The 17405-nt window shown below is 32.2% G+C and overlaps 1 long non-coding RNA gene across 1 annotated transcript in view; it reads right to left on the minus strand.

The window, feature by feature from the left end:
* Positions 1 to 3035: 3035 nt before the first annotated feature.
* LOC106105617 overlaps positions 3036 to 17405 on the minus strand; it is a 78235-nt gene continuing 63865 nt past the window's right edge. Inside the window, exon 4 of the long non-coding RNA XR_001225747.1 lies at positions 3036 to 3134. This is a non-coding gene — a long non-coding RNA (uncharacterized LOC106105617). The remainder of the gene's footprint in view (positions 3135 to 17405) is intronic.

The following is a 17405-nucleotide window of genomic DNA, read 5'->3' on the forward strand; positions in this document are numbered from 1 at the left end:
AAGAATCTTTTAATTATTTAATTTAGATTATAACTATCATGGTTAATAAACCTCACGCACTGTAGTTACCTTACATACGTGACACGATCTCTTGACAACGAATGACTATAACAGCTATTTTTTACGTTGGCAACATTGTCTGCCTTGAAGGTGAAATAACCGTAGTGATATTTCATCATTTCCTCATTACCAACATAATGTAAAAAACAATATATATTTCTATCCACCTACATACATTATATAAAATAAAAAATACTACAGGATTTTTGTTTCACTTATTTAATAAATTGCTAAATACCTACAACACATTTATCGTTCTATAAATAAAACGTTTTAATATATAACTTAAGTTTATTACGAAACTATAATATTAAATTATAATGTAATGAATTTGCGTGTAATACCGAGCTGTTAAAATTTATAACCTAAAATGACAACAACCTAATTACAATAAATATTATTACTACATGTGAAACTTTCACATACGCCTTTGTAAATTCTAAAAAAATATGCCGCAATGTACCGCTTACATTATATAATAATTTTGTAACGTTGAGAAATAAAACTTTAATGAACGTACATACATAAACATCAAACTTTCAAGATGTATGTACACTGTAGGAATAAAAACAAACAATACCATATAACGCTCTTGGTATAAAGAATATGTTTTAAACAAGTGTTAAAACAGTGGAAACTCAAGAACAAAAGTTGAACTATTAAACGTTTACTAACGAACACTTACCAAAGCAATCCAAATCCTTTCATCAAAGTCAGTCTTCTATTATTCTTATCAAATACGAGTATATTATTTAAATCACAAAACTCTTAATTAAACTAATTAATTCTTAACTATTCCACACTAGATACTACAAAAATTTTGGATACAATGACTAGATATCAAAATGAGCGCGGGAGCACAACCGTGCGCGGTAACGGTCGAAGCATAACTGACAGAGGGGGTCAAGTTTTCGGAAAAAGTCGAACTGCAGGCAAAGGCAGTCATACGTTACGGCCGAGATGACTACAACAAAAAAGGACCCTAAATATTGGAATCAAGCGCTTCTCAAAGGCACATTTTTTTTTATTTTAATATTTTAAAAATTGCTATTTTTATTATTTTTTAAATACGAGTCAGAATTTTAAAAAAACCTTTGCAATAATTATTAACTAACTAACTAAATTAAATTAAAAAAATAAAGTTTTTATGTTAACCTATTTCATAAAAATAACTAAAAGGTAACAACGTTTCCTTGTGCTTTATAATTCTAAAACCATCAAGGTCAGTTTAATACTTTAGTCATGGCGATTTTTTTTACAATGATTCGTACATTCTAGTTTCCAAGGTTAGTTCGACCGTTCAATGTACCCGAACTCAGTGACCTTGCATATGTTAATATAAAAAACATAACGTACATTTAACGTTAAAAACCACACGACTGTCAATTATATTATTACTAGTTGTCGCCGGTGAGTACGTCCGGATAGAAGTAAAAAAAAAAACAAAAATAAGTAGCCTATGGGTTTTCCAGACCATCCAGATTTCAAAAAATCCGCCTAGCAATTTAGGCTATCTAACAAACATCCATCCATCTAAACTTACGCATTTACATAGTAAGATTTATTTTGATCAAAATTATAACTTGAATATAAAATCTAGGTTAGATTAGAGTTAAGTATGCAAACAAAAAACTTAACCTTATGTAAAAATTGTTTATTCCATTAAAAAACAATTCACATGCAATCATTGGCCGTATCCAATCAGATTGGCTACGTTAATTCGCAAATGATGTATTCTTAAGATTGGCCTCTAGTTATTGGAAACCCTGAAAATAAACATTTAATACGTATAGATCAGGCCAAGGCTTGTATTGTGATTGTCTTACATACTCACGATATAATAATTGCTAACATGGTTTCTTATTTACTTAATTTTAGTAATTATTGCTAAGATTTATGTTCTACATTATACTGTTTTTAAATAATTGTTAAATAATGTGAGTTAAAAAATGTTTTACAATTGAACGAAAAAATATGCACAAAAGGTTTACAATAAATCAATTATTTTAATACGCGAGCAACACAGGGGTGCCTATATTGTTAATAATAGAAGTTTGAGAACCACGGACCGTTAAATTCGAGTTCTGCAGCTGCCGTGACGCACACATTCGCAGCCCTACACGTATACGAAGCTTTGTTACACTCGTGTGCATTGTGTACATGTATTGTTCTATACTATATAATTTTATGCGTAGGGGTGTAAAATCATTAAGTTTTTTTTTCGTAACGGTATTGATTAGTTCAATGTACGGATGATATTGGGGTTGGTTAGTTTATATTGTGGCGACATCTGTGCTGTTTAATATTAAAATGAACCAAACAAAGTTGTACTATTCACTATAAAAAATTTAATAAATCTTAAATAATAACCTTAGTAACTATATGTGCCCTAGTTATCTATTATATACTAATATTATAAAGAGGAAATATTTGTATTTTTGTGTGTATTGAAATAACTCCAAAACTATTGGGCCGATTTTAAAATTTCTTTCATCGTTAAAAAGGTAATTTATCTGTAACAGAGGCTATACTTTTTAGTATTTTTTAATTTCTCACGAACAAAGTCGTGAGCAACAGCTAGTATTATTATGAAAGAATAAAATAATAAATCGAATTTCGATTTCGGGTTATTAATAACAAATTATTACTGCATGTATGTATTATCAAATCAATCGGCATAAGACATATCCGTCTTAAACACAATGTCTTATCTGTTACGCAACAAGTTACTTAATCTTTGAGACATATTGGTACATTGAATGTCCTTTCTATTTCATTATTCTATGACGTCCGTTAAATTTTGAATAACGAACTTTGAATCACAAAGTTCAATACAGTTTTTGTTTGTTTTTTCGTAATTACAATGATGTCTGCGTTTATTTTTAGTTAAAAAATATTTTATACGTAGTCCATAGGCTTTCTTAAAATTAATCATACTTTTTAATCGAACAGGGTAAGCAGAAGTTATGTGTTTTGTGTTCCTTATAATATATCTTACCTTATTACTCATCATTGGCCGCGGTGGCCGTTCGTGAATGGGCCCGTTGTTTGTCTTTGCGAAATCCCCAACGTTCCTATAAACAAAGATTGTGATATTGGACATTATGGAACACCAAAAGACATAACTATGAAGTTAATTATTATGTCTCTTAGGCCAATTTTACATAAAAATAACTACACATATAATCTATACGAATATTATAAAGAGGAAAGATTTGTATTTTTGTATGTAATGTAATAACTCAAAAGCTACTGGGCCTACTTCAAAAAATCTTTCACCATTAAAAAGCTACGTTATCAGTGAGTAACATAGGCTATTTTTTTTTATTTCACACAAGCGAAATCGCAAGCAACAGCTAGTTATAGATAATTTGATACCATATGTGCATGTGTTTTTGGTTCACGTAAAAACTACTGAGCCGATTTCAAATTACTTCACCATTCGAAAGTTAATTTAACTATGAGTAACATAGGCTATGTTTTTGTTATTTTTAAGTTTCACGCGGACAAAGTCGAGAACAGCTATTTAAGTTTAAATAGACAATAAATGGCAGATTGACTCAGTGATAATCATATTATAAAAATATATTCCAGCAAGCCAATAAACTGTTATGAACAAAACAATTTATAAACATCTTAAAAAGATCGTGATCTCACAGGACATTCAAATTGTATAATTATTTGTACAGACAGACAAATACTGCGTCATAACAAGTGTCAAAACATTAACAAAATATTATGTAAACATTTTGTATTGTATTAAAACAAAATCACAGGTCACATAAATACTAATCGCAAACAATCATATTATACTAATATTATAAATGCGAAAGTTTAGATGGATGGATGGATGTTTGTTAGAGATTGTAGCCTAAACGGCTGAACGGATTTAGATGAAATTTCTCATAGATGTAGAAGATAGTGCGGAAGAACACTAAAGCTACTCACTTTAGTTTTTTTTTTAATTTCACGAGGACGGAGTCGCGGGCGAATGCTAGTTATGCATAAAACCTTAGTGTTGTGTATGCAAATTGCGCTTTATAAATATATCGATAGTTGTTTTACATATTTTTTAGACATATCTATACTATTGTAATAAAGCGTAAACACACACTGCCTAAGATATCCGAAATTACAGCATATTTTTGAATAACTCTTTTCTTTATAAAAAGCCCTACACTTAAGTCATGCTTTCACGCCATTAAACTTAGGGTGTAACTTTGGATAAAACCCTAATGTGGGAAAGAGACCATAGGTTGCTGCCAACATCAAGAAAGAAAGATTACTAAGGTTTGTCATGTCATGTCATTTTGTCATTTGCTATTGATAATTTGACAAATGTAAACAATAAAATAAAATTTTCATAATTGCATGCGGATGAAGCCGCATGGGAACAGCTATACTCTATAAAACGTCAAAGACTTCACTATACTGTCTATTTGATTAATTCAATACTACCTTTCGCCTGTAACTCCATCGCCGTGGAATTAAAGAAAACAAAAGTAGATACCCTATGTGTTTATCCAGACTATCCTCTACTTTTATGCCGAATTTTATCGAGATCCGTTCAGCAGTTTAGACTACAAACTCTAACAAACATCCAAACATTCGCATTTATAATACTAGCATTGAAACTACGTTCACTTTTACTTAGCTTTGTTTCATCATGTACTATTTAACAAATTACATTACAAATGTTTATATAATCTAAATTTTGAAATGACATTTGTGTCTATCAATTCAAATTATAGAGTCATTATTGTGTTGCAGCTTAGTTTTTTTGTATAAATTTAACAAAGAGATTAAAAAAATAGAGGAGGCATATTTGACACTTCACTTAAAACATTTTACACATAATCTTACTAACGCTATCTTTTGTAGATCCTCAAAACTACATAGTAATTAATTGTATTTAAATTAATTATCAATATATGTCATTAAAAATTATTTAAATGTTTATATTTTAAAACAAAAGATGGAGCTTATTATAATTTTGATAAATACATTGCGTAAAATTGACAATTGATATAGTACCTTTCAGAGAAAGTACCGGTGAAAAAAATTTGTCTATGCCTCATCTATATATGTTTTAATGTCTTTGGTTTATACGTAATTAGTATGTTCGTATGATTGCGAATATAAAAACAATATCTTTGCAGTAAATGTAGTTAACCTTCGAAAGACGGGGATTACACCTGCCATGTTCATACAATCTTTAGAGAAAATGAGTTCAGTTGATAATAATTACAGTATTTTTTACACAGTATCAGCGTAAGTCTGTGGCGTCGAAACTTATTTCTTAGTACAGTAGAACCTCGATAACTCAAACCTCGGTAACTTAAACACCTTTATAACTTCAAAAAATAATATGTTTCCTTCCTATCAGAGCCCAAAACCTCTATAACATATACCCTTGATAACTTAAAACCTCTATAAGTTAAAATATTTTGTGTTTCCCTTGGACTTTAACTTATCGAGGTTTTACTGTAATATAATTAATGCGAAAGTTTAAATGAACAGATGTTTGTTTGAATGTCCACAGCAGCAATGGATTACGTCATTTGAGACGTAGAACATAATATAGAAGACTACTTTGAGTCGCGCTTTGATTATGAGCTTATATGGAGGTGCGGACATTACTCGATTTTTAGTCGTGCAACTAAACAGTTGAATTGACTGCGAAACAATGGACAATCGCACAATAATTGTGCGACAGTTTAGTTAAAAGTGTGCGCCCACCCTTAGTCTACTATTTTTTTTTAAATTACGCGCGTATGAAGTCTCAGTCAAAAGCTGGTGGTACATAGAAAAGACATATACCATCAATACATAACAAAGATCGAGGCAACTTTTAGTTAAATCTGGTTATTACTAGCAATTACTTAGATCGAAGAAATAAAGAACACATATACGATAATTAACTTGAGATGTGCAAAGTACCAAGTTTACCTTAATAGCGGTAATATATTTTTATATCGTTTTATAACATAGCGATATGCCTGAAATGCACCAGGGGGCGTAATTATTTCGCCAGCTGTGCATTGGGTCACTTTCCCTGCAACTGTCTCATGGTACACTAGCGACATCACCCGATTTTACATGGGTATCACATCAATTAAAGGTAAGACCATACGCTGTCTCTTTGTTTGCATGAATATTAAATGACAATGCGTTACAGACAGACATAAAGCTTTTTATTAATGAATATTCAATTAACACGGTATTGTAATTACTAATGGAGTATTTTAATGTTTTCCGTATTTCGAGGAGTTTTATTAAATACATTTAATTTTCAGACGTCCCGATCCCGAGTGCTCGTTGCTGTTTTCGAGGATTTGCGGTTTATTGATTCCGAATGAGATTGTTTGTGCTCGTGAGATTTTATAAACCAAAAGTACATCGATTTCTACTAAAGGGGAAACGGTATTAAAATTGTAAATGTTCTATCGTATTGGTTTATTTAAATTTAACTAAAGATTACAAATATTTTACATAGAATCTCTGAAAATATTTTCATATGAAACCTTAACAAATACTTTTGTACAGGCAACTGCAAATTTCAACTGGAAGCAAGTCTGGAAGAACACCTATGTGCTATTTAAAAAAAACTAGTTTTTTTTTTTAATTTCGCGTGGATGGAGTTCCGAATAGTTATATTTAAATCTTTACTTCATATTGCTAATATTTAAAGACAGCTGTTCATATCCGTAGGTAACATAATCCATATGCCCTAGGTGGTGCAGAATTTACAATAAATAAACAAAGACTATACCCAGACCGCGTTTCCTGTGCGCGAAAGAGACGCCACAATCTGGGAAGTGCAACGACCTCACAGGATGCGAGGCTAAAGTCATGTTTATGTTACCCAGGTGAATCGAGTACCGATATCCAAAAATATTTTATCGTTTATTGTTAATTAGGAAATAAGGATTCCGTTTATAGTGTACTATAGCAATTGTAAATATTTTTAAAATACTAGCTTACGCCCACGACTTCGAGCGCATGAAACAATAAAACAAAAGTAGTAACTTATGTGTTCCACACTATCCTCAACATAAATGCCAAATCTCATCGAGATCCTTTCAGCCGTTTGAGCTACAAACTTTAACAAACATTCCTCTAAACTTTCGCATTTATAATATTAGCAAGATATGTTTTTAATTTCTTATCCTTGTCTTTATTGTTCAATTTGCTAGAGCGAGAGACGGTATGGCGTGTCCACGCGTGGGACATTGAGGTAGGCCTAGCCCACGGGAAGCCAAGGGTCATCGTCCGGGTGAACGACCCGGGATATGACCTCCACATTTTTACGGCTTGCAAGTGACTCAACCGAAGTACCAACGGGACGATGTAACAGTTTTGAGGCATGTGCGAATTAATTTTACACTTTTTTGCATGTTTACGTCGAGCGTTGCGTGGAGCTCACAATAGGCAGTATGTCAAAGTTTGTGTAGGCGTAACCACTGCTCTGTGACACAAAAGAATATTAGTGTCAAGATAACTTAAAAGCAGTATAAAACAGCAAAGTAATAAATGTTTACACGTAAAATGGGAAGTTAAATTTATTTATATGTGGAAATATCACTAATATTATAAATGCGATAGTTTAGATGGATGGATGTTTTTTTTAAATTTACAGCCTAAACTACTGAACGGACCTCGATTAAATTTGGCATAGATGTAGAGGATTGTCTAGAAGAACACATAGACTAGCGAGCGAAAGCTAGTACTTTTATAATCTAAAATTTTACGAAACATGTAATAATATTAAATATACTCTTGGTATATAATTAAACAGTAAGACATGCAGTCTTTAGCAAACTGAATACATCTTGCATAAAGCCATCCATCATAGGAGATGTCACAGAGCATTGCATATCTAACAGGTCGCAAACTCCATTTCCTAGCAATATCCACAAGTCACCAAGCTTCCTGTTGAAGACGAACACCTTTATCTCAACTAAAATATTCCAGCTAGACAAGTGCAAATATCTTCATACATTTCTGGTAGCAGTATGTGTGTGTGTGTCTTTTTTATTTGATTTTTAAGCCACAAGATAAGACATGCCTTAATAACATTTTTACATATAAAAATGTGCTAATTATTAGAAAAAAAATAAGCTAAAGATATCTTGGATAATATCATATTTTTAAAAGGAATTGACTGATTAAAATTTTTTTAATTCAAAGTGAACAATAGTAGACATTTTAGGCTTTGGCTTTAATATTGATACTTATTAAATCGTCTTGTAAACTAAGATATTAAACTTATGTTTATATCATATTCTAATGTGAAAATTTTATATACCACTTGTTGGCAAGTCCTTCCGTTTAGTGTTGTCTTACGCGGCTACGATATATCGATGTCGGTAACAAAAGCCGCGTGTCGATATCGATTGCGCAGCGGTCAGGATGTCGAGGTTAGCTTGGGATAGGTCCTAAATTGTTTTTTTTCACCGCACGAATCGAAGAAATGGTTACACTGGACTTTGGTAAATTATTTATAATAGTTACTATTGTAATATATTAAATGAAATGTTAAACTATTTATTACTATGAAACATTTTATGTATTTCTGTTTCACAGTTACGGCTTCTCTAAATGAAAAATATAGTCAGTATATCATATTTTCCCACTCTGTGCACAGATGAAATACGACTTTCATACAAACACATAAATAGTAATAAAAATACAAGCTACAGTCACACTTCCCCGCCTTATAAAAGTAGACTTTTACGATAATATGTTGAATAGACTTTTTTTAAAAAAGAATCCTATCGAACCAAGTCCTAGAAAATACTCATATGTTTGTTTATCAACTTAGGCATATTGACAGTTATATTGTGCAGTTAAAATTCCTACACACGCGCAGTAACTGTACAGTACAGGTTCAGTAAAAACTGAAGGTGGTGGTTTAATCAATCATAGATGATGATTTGCCTAAACTATGACCTAATAATTGATTTATTTTTAACATGCTTGTGTGAAATTATGTAAGACAAACCCGTGGGTCTGTTGCCCTGGGCGATCGCTCAACCGTGCCCTACCTTAACACCGGGGATGGATCGATTCTGCGCAATCTAAGATTGCATGTCTTCAAAGTTGTAACCAATGCGGGGTAATTAGTACAGGTTACGTTGCCTGTCTCTGGCCTATTGCCAAATATGTCTGTAGGAAATAATTTTATACAGTTTCCGTTTGTTCTTGCTTTAATATAGCGTTATGCGACTATTAACATTTCAACGTAATGTATTAGAATAGAATACGTTTTATTAATGTTACAAATGCGAAAGATTAGATGGATGGATGTTTGTTAGAGTTTGTAGCGTAAACAGCTGAACCGATCTCGATGAAATTTGGCGTAGATGTAGAGGATAGTCTATAAGAACACATAGGCCACTTGTTTTTTTTTTAATTCCACGCTTAAAGGGCGAAAATTGGTATTACAATTGATCGAACACTTTACACTATAACATAAATATAGCAACATATTTAATGCGAAAAACATCCCTTCTGTCGGTATTTCTGCTTCGAGAGTTTCATTTACTTCGTTTCGTTTACTCTTCAAATGCTCAAAGAAAATAAACCTAATGTATCAGACGGCAAAGAGAAAATTTCTTGATAAATTAACAGTCAGCCCTCGAGTTTTTGGGGGATTTGAACCCCGATAGTATGTGCATAGGGAGGAATGTAAACAGGGAAACGCAGTCGCACTCGATCGATATGCCGGGGTAAACACGGCGGTCGCCATAGCAACGCGGCGGGAGACCGCCGCTTCCGCCCCCTCGGCGCCCGCCGAGACCGCCCCAACTAAGGTGGCTATGCATTTTAATAGAAAAATAAAGAAAAGTATCAAAATCTTACGTCTTATAAAGACTACAGACCAGAACTTTATTATTTTCAAAGACATTTAAACTTTTTACACAACTTTTAACTTCATCGATTAATTTTAGGATAACATATAATTTACGTGAATATTTAAGATAGGATGTGATGGGTATAGATAGGTCAGGATATCATAATTTATGATGTTGGTACTCTAACCGTGGATTTCCACTGACTACACATCAGATCAAAAACATATAAACGTCAAATTCGTGACACTGAGTGGTAGGAAAACCGTTACAGTACCATTTGGAACGTTCCTTGCTTGCTTTCGTCTTCCACATTCAGAAAATTATGAAAGTTAAATAACATTATGTTTTAGTACATATAATTCGATCTTAACTTAACAAATGAACCATGTTTGTTGACTCAAAAGACTTCTTATAAATATGTTTAGATTATCCTAGCTTTACAACAATCGTGGTCACCGTAGCCATCCCTCGGGGGCGCTGTCCGCACCGTGTTGTGACGCGGGCAATGGCGGTATTCCTTGTTTCCAATTTCTACGTTTGTTGCCTATTTTCGCAATTATCAAAACACGCAACAGTAAGTTTTGAACCCTTTGCTGTCACGTGAAATGAAAAAACTAAATACAATGGAATATAATAAAAAGAAATTGATCTATTAATATAAAAAAAACACTTTTAATTGTCTAAAGAATATGATTGAATCTCTTTGGTCTACATATGTCTTTGCGAGTTTTGTGCCGTTTTTTGAATTTCATTCTTTTGTTTTTTATTTAGAACTGACTACCCCATTTCCGTTAATACTACACTAGACTTACACTAAACTTCCCCGTACTTACCTGAAACAAAAAAGCACGTTCAAAACTGAGACATTTTACAAAAGGAAAATAACAAACGAAATTTCGTACGCTTTGGTGAATCATACAAAAGACGAACGCAAAAGCGATGGTTCCTTTTCTCCTTTTACGTTGGTTTAAGAAGTTTGTGAGACATTGGCTTATTTCCAGACTTTACAACATCTCGTATTTTTATTTTCGTTTACACGTCAGGATCTCTGCTGACTGTACTCATGACAACAAGAAATTAAAGAACTATTTTGGCAGAATCAAAATTTAAGTGCTTCTTTTGTATTGAAACTTATTAAAATAATAATTATTCTAAAATATGCTGTAATTGCTGATATCTTAGGCAACAAAGGAGTGTGTGTTTACGCTTTATTATAATAGTATAGAAGTATAGATAGTTATTAATATGTCTAGTCGAGCCAGTCGCTGGCGCTGATACATGATTACTACAAAACAAAGTAAAATGATTCTTAATGTGTAACACAAAAAGGCTCAATATAATTATTAAACGAATCGTTCGAGTATCATCCGTTATTGTAACAAAGGCTTTCAATTGTACGAAGGGCGCGTTCACCGCAGAGTACAATCGAGGAAACTGGCGGTGTTCCTCTAAAAACTACAATCGTTTTAACATTTTAACAACGCATATAAATTTTGGCCAGTGCAAAATACAACATCTTTGGCTGACAAGAAGTGTGAAACAGCTAAAAAGGTTGTAGCCACCGAGACATTGCATGGTTTATAATTAAAAAGATGTAGTGAAAAACAATAGAAGAAGACAAGAAGCCAAAATGTTATCGATATAGGTTTTGCAATTATTATAAGCATGTAAATAAGTTTTTGAATAAAGTTTAGTTTGGTTCAATGAGTTTTTTTATGTATTTTTGGCTACCGCGCTGTCACCACAAGTTAAACAAATGTACAAAAAAGCGGTCATAGATACTCGGCTAGTTTATTGTTATTATCCATTTGCATTACTCACAGTTATCTAATTAGTTATTTGTAGGAAGCGTTTGTCTTATTGCAATGAACAAGGCAATTTTTCTTAAGTGGTACACCACTGATTTCTGCGATTGTACCTACTACCCAGACTGTAACGTTCAAATTTTGAGATTAAAAGTCATTCATCACGGTTAATGTTGTAATCAGTTTTCGACCCTAACTGCCGGAAAAGCTTTAACTTCTTATCTTTTTAACTGAAATAATTTTAATTACGTTAGAAATTTCATTGTCTACTGCAAATTTCAACACATTCAAACTCTTTGCTTGACGTCGAATTGGCCATGTACGCTGGTTAGAAATATAAAATCCTCACTATATTGTGGGAAAATATGAACCTAATTTATTAGCGTATATTAGATCATGATGTAAGAAAGAAAACAATTGAAACGCTATCAGACCAGGATTTTTATATTCTTGGTTAAACTATAGCAAGTCAAAAGTGGCGTCTTCAAATTCGTTAACACTGCCTACTTCTAACGCGTGAGTGCTTATTAATTTATCAATAGTTCTAATGTTATAAATGCGAAAGTTTAGATGTATGTATGGATGGTTGGATGTTAGAGTTTGTAGCGGAAACTGTTGAATGGATTTCGATGAAATTTGGCATTGACGTAGGGCATAGTCTGAAAACACATAGGCCCTTTTGTTTTATTTTTAACTAGCTGTTCCCGTGCGACTTCATCCGCGTGGAATTATGAAAATTTTATTTTATTATTTACATTTGTCAAATTATCAATTACAAATGTCAAAATAACATGACATGATGACAACCTTGCTTCCTTGATGTTGGCAGCAAATTATGGTATTTTTCCTACATTAGGGTTTTTATCCAAATTTTTTACCTCCTAAGTTTAATGGCGTGAAAATATATAGCCTAAAGCGTAAGTGTAGGGCTTTTTATTAATATTTATATATTTATTTTTATTATATTCAAAAATATGCTGTAATTGTTGACATCTTAGGCAACAAAGAAGTGTGTTACGCTTTATTATAATAGTATAGATTTAGATTATACTATATAATAATATTATAAATGCGAAAGTTTAGATGTATGTATGTATGGATGTTTGTAAGAGTTTGTAGTCTAAACCGTTGAATGGATTTCGATGAAATTTGGCATTGATGATGTAGGGCATAGTCTGAAAACACATTATTCGCTGGTCGCTTTTCTTTTATTTTTAATTCCACGCGAAAACACGGGTGAAAGTTAGTGTACGAAATAAATTAGATATTATGAAAACGATCGATAGTGAACTAGCAAATGATATCGGTAAACTCATTAATAACATTATTATTAATCCTCTGTCTGTTTGAATGATCGACACCGACCAGTCTTTCAGCTAATTAAATACTGATTGGATATTAAATAAACGCTTTCCGCCGGAACAATCAAAATCTATTCTCCGCTAAATATAGTTGCAAAGTAATTTGAAACTTATTTCCATATAGTTAGAGTTTAATTTAAGTTTGCTCTGAATAATATCTCATTTACGATTATTCGAGAAAATTCTTGTCAAGGCTATATGAGAATTGTTTCTTCAGTTATTTTTGATTGCTAATTAATGTTTTATTTGTAAATTACGGGATAAATAAATACGTGAATTTTAATATTTATTTAAAATAAGTATATTAATAAAAAAATAGTTTAATTGGATGGTTTCTTTGTAAACAAGTCACAGTTAAAAAAAAAAGTAACAATGACGTATTCACTATTTTATTTTTTCACTAGTTTGTGACTACAACTTCATCTGCGCGGAATAAAAAATCTTGTAATTAACAAAGCCTGCTACTCAGTGATAACGTAGTAGTTTTTGAGTGTATTCGTTACATAGAACAATGTATATTTTAGATATACTGAGATAAAAAACTTAACGGTTGATCAAACAATAGAACTCATGGAAAACACTCATTCAAGTCATCATACTAATTTGACTCCTTGCTCCATTTGTTTTCTAGGACAATTTTCATCACTCGAGTAATTTCTTCAAAAAACAACAATGTTCATTGAGTTAAGCAAGCATTATAACGAAAAACACCACCCCCCCTTTATCGTAGTCTTCCGTACAATTAAACGCCTTAGAGGCACTTCCTCCTTCCATTCGCAATATAACTTTCATTAAGGGCCGACAATAAAAGCCTTAGGTAGCATCCACTTTGTCATTCTAACTTCGCCTCTGTTCGTAATTGGATAAAATCCGCTGTGAAATCATATGAAGGGGCATTAGCGTTTGTTGGGGAGAGTCGGGGTTTCGATTTGAAATACAATTATTGTTAGAAAAAGTATAAATAGATTTTTTAACTTATTTCAACTAAAAGTGCAGTAGTAAATAATTTGAATAAGCGCTTTGTGCGCCTAATTCTAATTTAATCGGTATATTGTAACAAAGTGTTTGTCAAGTTATAGTTTAAAAATTATTGTAATCTTAATTTAAAAAACCGATATTTACGCATAAAATATTTTGTTGAGATCTAATCCAGGCTAACATATTAGAAATTTCTAATAATTTATAGTACCTAATTTCTTACGATAACTTATCCTAGTTGACATTATAAATGCAAGATTTAGATGTTCGTTAGAGTTTGCCGCCAAAACGGCTGAACGGATCTCGTCGAAAGGCACATATGTAAGAGATATTCTGGAAGAACACATATACTGCCTACTTTGGTCTTTTTAATTCTGGACGGAGTCACACGCGATAGCTAGTATTTAACATTTAGTATCATATAGCTATGTTTAATTTAATCACGTCCTAACATAGTTGTCTTCAATTCCGCGAATCCATTTCCCTAAGGCGTAGTAGTTAACGCGACAGATAATTTGGTTAGGCCTACATCTTGCCGACATTTGAGGCACGTCGCTCACATAGTTATATTAAACGGTTTTAGTTTAGTTAATTTGAACATCTTAACACGTTTAACGCTGATTTGTACTGTGAACTAATGGCATTGTGCGTTAATATAATCTTACTAATGTTATTAATGCGAAAGGTTAGATGAATGTTTGTAAGAGGGTAGCTGAAACTACTGAATGGATCTGTAAATTTTGCATAGATGTGGAGGATAGGAAGAACACAAAGGCTACTTACTTTTGTTTTGTTTAATTTCACGCGGGCTTAGTCGCAGCTTAGTAATCTATATCTACACTTATATATTATACTTTATACTAATATAAAGAGGAAAGATTTGTATTTTTGTATGTATTGAAATAACTCAAAAACTACAGGGCCGATTTTAAAAATTCTTTCACCATTATAAAGGAAATTTATCTAGGAGTAACTATTAATAAACAACATATTTAAAAGAGGCGATAAGATACCTAGGTATAAGGACAATGGACTAAATTTTCACTTTAAATGTAACGCTGAGTTTTCACTACTAAAACAGATGTATAAGACATTTAGTCCCTCTATAGCGAGACTATTTTTGTTAAATCAGGTAACCCAGCACGAAAATTTTCGAAAACGGATTCGTAATGTAGCCAAAATTTGTATTACAATCTTTAGTAAAGGGTAAAAAACCATACAAATTTTGTGTTAAGTGTTTTCACAAACTTTCGTGATAGGTCCCAGGCGATTTCTTTACTAAATTATAAAATGAAAATTTGCAAACCATTACAGTTGAGTTAAAAACATTGTAAGGCAATAGGGAATCTATTTCAAGAGCATCAAGGTTGAATAGTGATTGCGTTGAATATGTAAGAATGCAAATGTATGTTTGTGGGGCAGCTAAGGTGGATGCCATATTGATATATTCTTCACAGTTTTATCTTTACCTCATGAAAGATTTAAAAAATGGAAAAGAAAAATGTATCCGATTTAAACAGATATTTAAGAAATATATAGACTGGGCATATTAAACAACATTTTTCACCGGTAATTTTTCTAACTAAATGGTGTCATAAAATAAAGTAAAAAGTGAATAAACATTTTAACATTATTTAATGATTCCTACTGACAATTCAATTAAATACAATTAATTATTGGCATGTGGTTTCGAGGCTGTGATCAGATAGCAGTGATAAGTGAAATAAAAAAATTTCAAGTGGAATGTCATCTATGCCTACTCTATTTTTTTAAACTCTTTGGTTTTACACGGTGTAAAGTAGATGATAATGAAGTAATGATATTGAATATGACTTCAAAGGTAGACGACCGAAGAATGAATGGATAGATTGTATAAAATTCAGTTATGAAGCTGATATACGAGTATTTATAGTTCACTAGTTTTCTCCCGCGACTCCGTCCGCGTGGTATTAAAAAAACAAGTAGCATAAGTGTTCTTCCAGACTATCCTTTTCATCTGTGCCAAATTTCGTTGAGATCCGTTCAGCAGTTTAGGCTACAAACTCTAGTAAACATCCATCTAAACTTTCACATTTATAATATTAGTATGATTTAAAATGAAGACAGATATAAAAATAAAATAGAGCATTGACTAAGTAAAAGTCAAACTGACACAAAAATGTATGTCACATCCCTACGGAATTCTAAGTTCACTATTTTCACGCAAAGTTATATAAGTAATTTGCATAGAGGTTTTATAAAGCACAAATGAAAATGATTATCGAGCATTTATTGCGGTTTTAAAGTACAAAAATTTGACGGGAACATTTTTAAAGAAATCCTTTCCGATGTACTAGAGACCAATAAATTCTCAATTAGCCATAATTTGTCTATATTATTATTAGGTTATGAAGATAATTGACATTGCACATAAAACAACAAGGTAGAAGTTATGTAAATGAGCGGACACAATTCTGAATCTTAATAACGTATTAATTAGAATTATATTTGCCCATTAACTATCATCGCACATCTGTGTCAAATTGGAATTTATAACGGTATATTCCCGTCGGAAAACAAATAGCACGGACATTTAATTACTGGAACAAACAATATTTAATAAAGCAAAGATACAGTCGTTCTGTTATACTATACACACTCTAAACTGAAGGAAAAGTGTAGGAAAACCTGATATTGAGGATTTATTATGAATAATCGTGAGAATGATTTCGTAACGTCAAACATAACACATAATGTATTAGATGTGCGCAGCGCCCCTATCGAGCGTAAAGTATATCAAGAAATTTCATACAATTTTTATCGATGAAGTTACGAATATGTTCTCCCAATAATCACATAAATATTCGTAATAGACCCTCTGTATGATTTAAATTTTCCTACGTCTAATTTACAGTTCTTTCATTCTTGTACAGATATCGATTATTTTTTTTAAATAAAAAAGGAATGCAATGTGTTGGTTGTGTGTTTCAGCAATCGGCATTGTACACGTTTTGGAGCAGCGTAAACTTGTTGTGCGTTCAATTTGACCTTGAAACTGTTACTTTTCTATTAGAAAGAGTAAGGGCCTGTCCCACCACTGGCTGATAAGGGCTCAGCTTGAAAGACGTGACTGTCAGATAAGGAAACAAAATCCGATATTTCTTATCATTTGTTTTACACGTTGGATTGTTATCAGACAATTTACAATTTGGTGGGACAGGCTCTCAGTGTAATAACAATAAGAGTATAACAGCTCATTTCTAAATTAACTCTGTTTCAAATATTCATCTCGAGCGCACTAAATGTATAATGAGGCAGAGAACTTCGACAGTTTGCGAGTTAAACTTATAGTTAACAACGGGTTG

This window comes from Papilio polytes, unplaced genomic scaffold (genome assembly GCF_000836215.1).
Source record: "Papilio polytes unplaced genomic scaffold, Ppol_1.0 DF822845.1, whole genome shotgun sequence".
Classification (NCBI taxonomy): Eukaryota; Metazoa; Arthropoda; class Insecta; order Lepidoptera; family Papilionidae; genus Papilio; species Papilio polytes.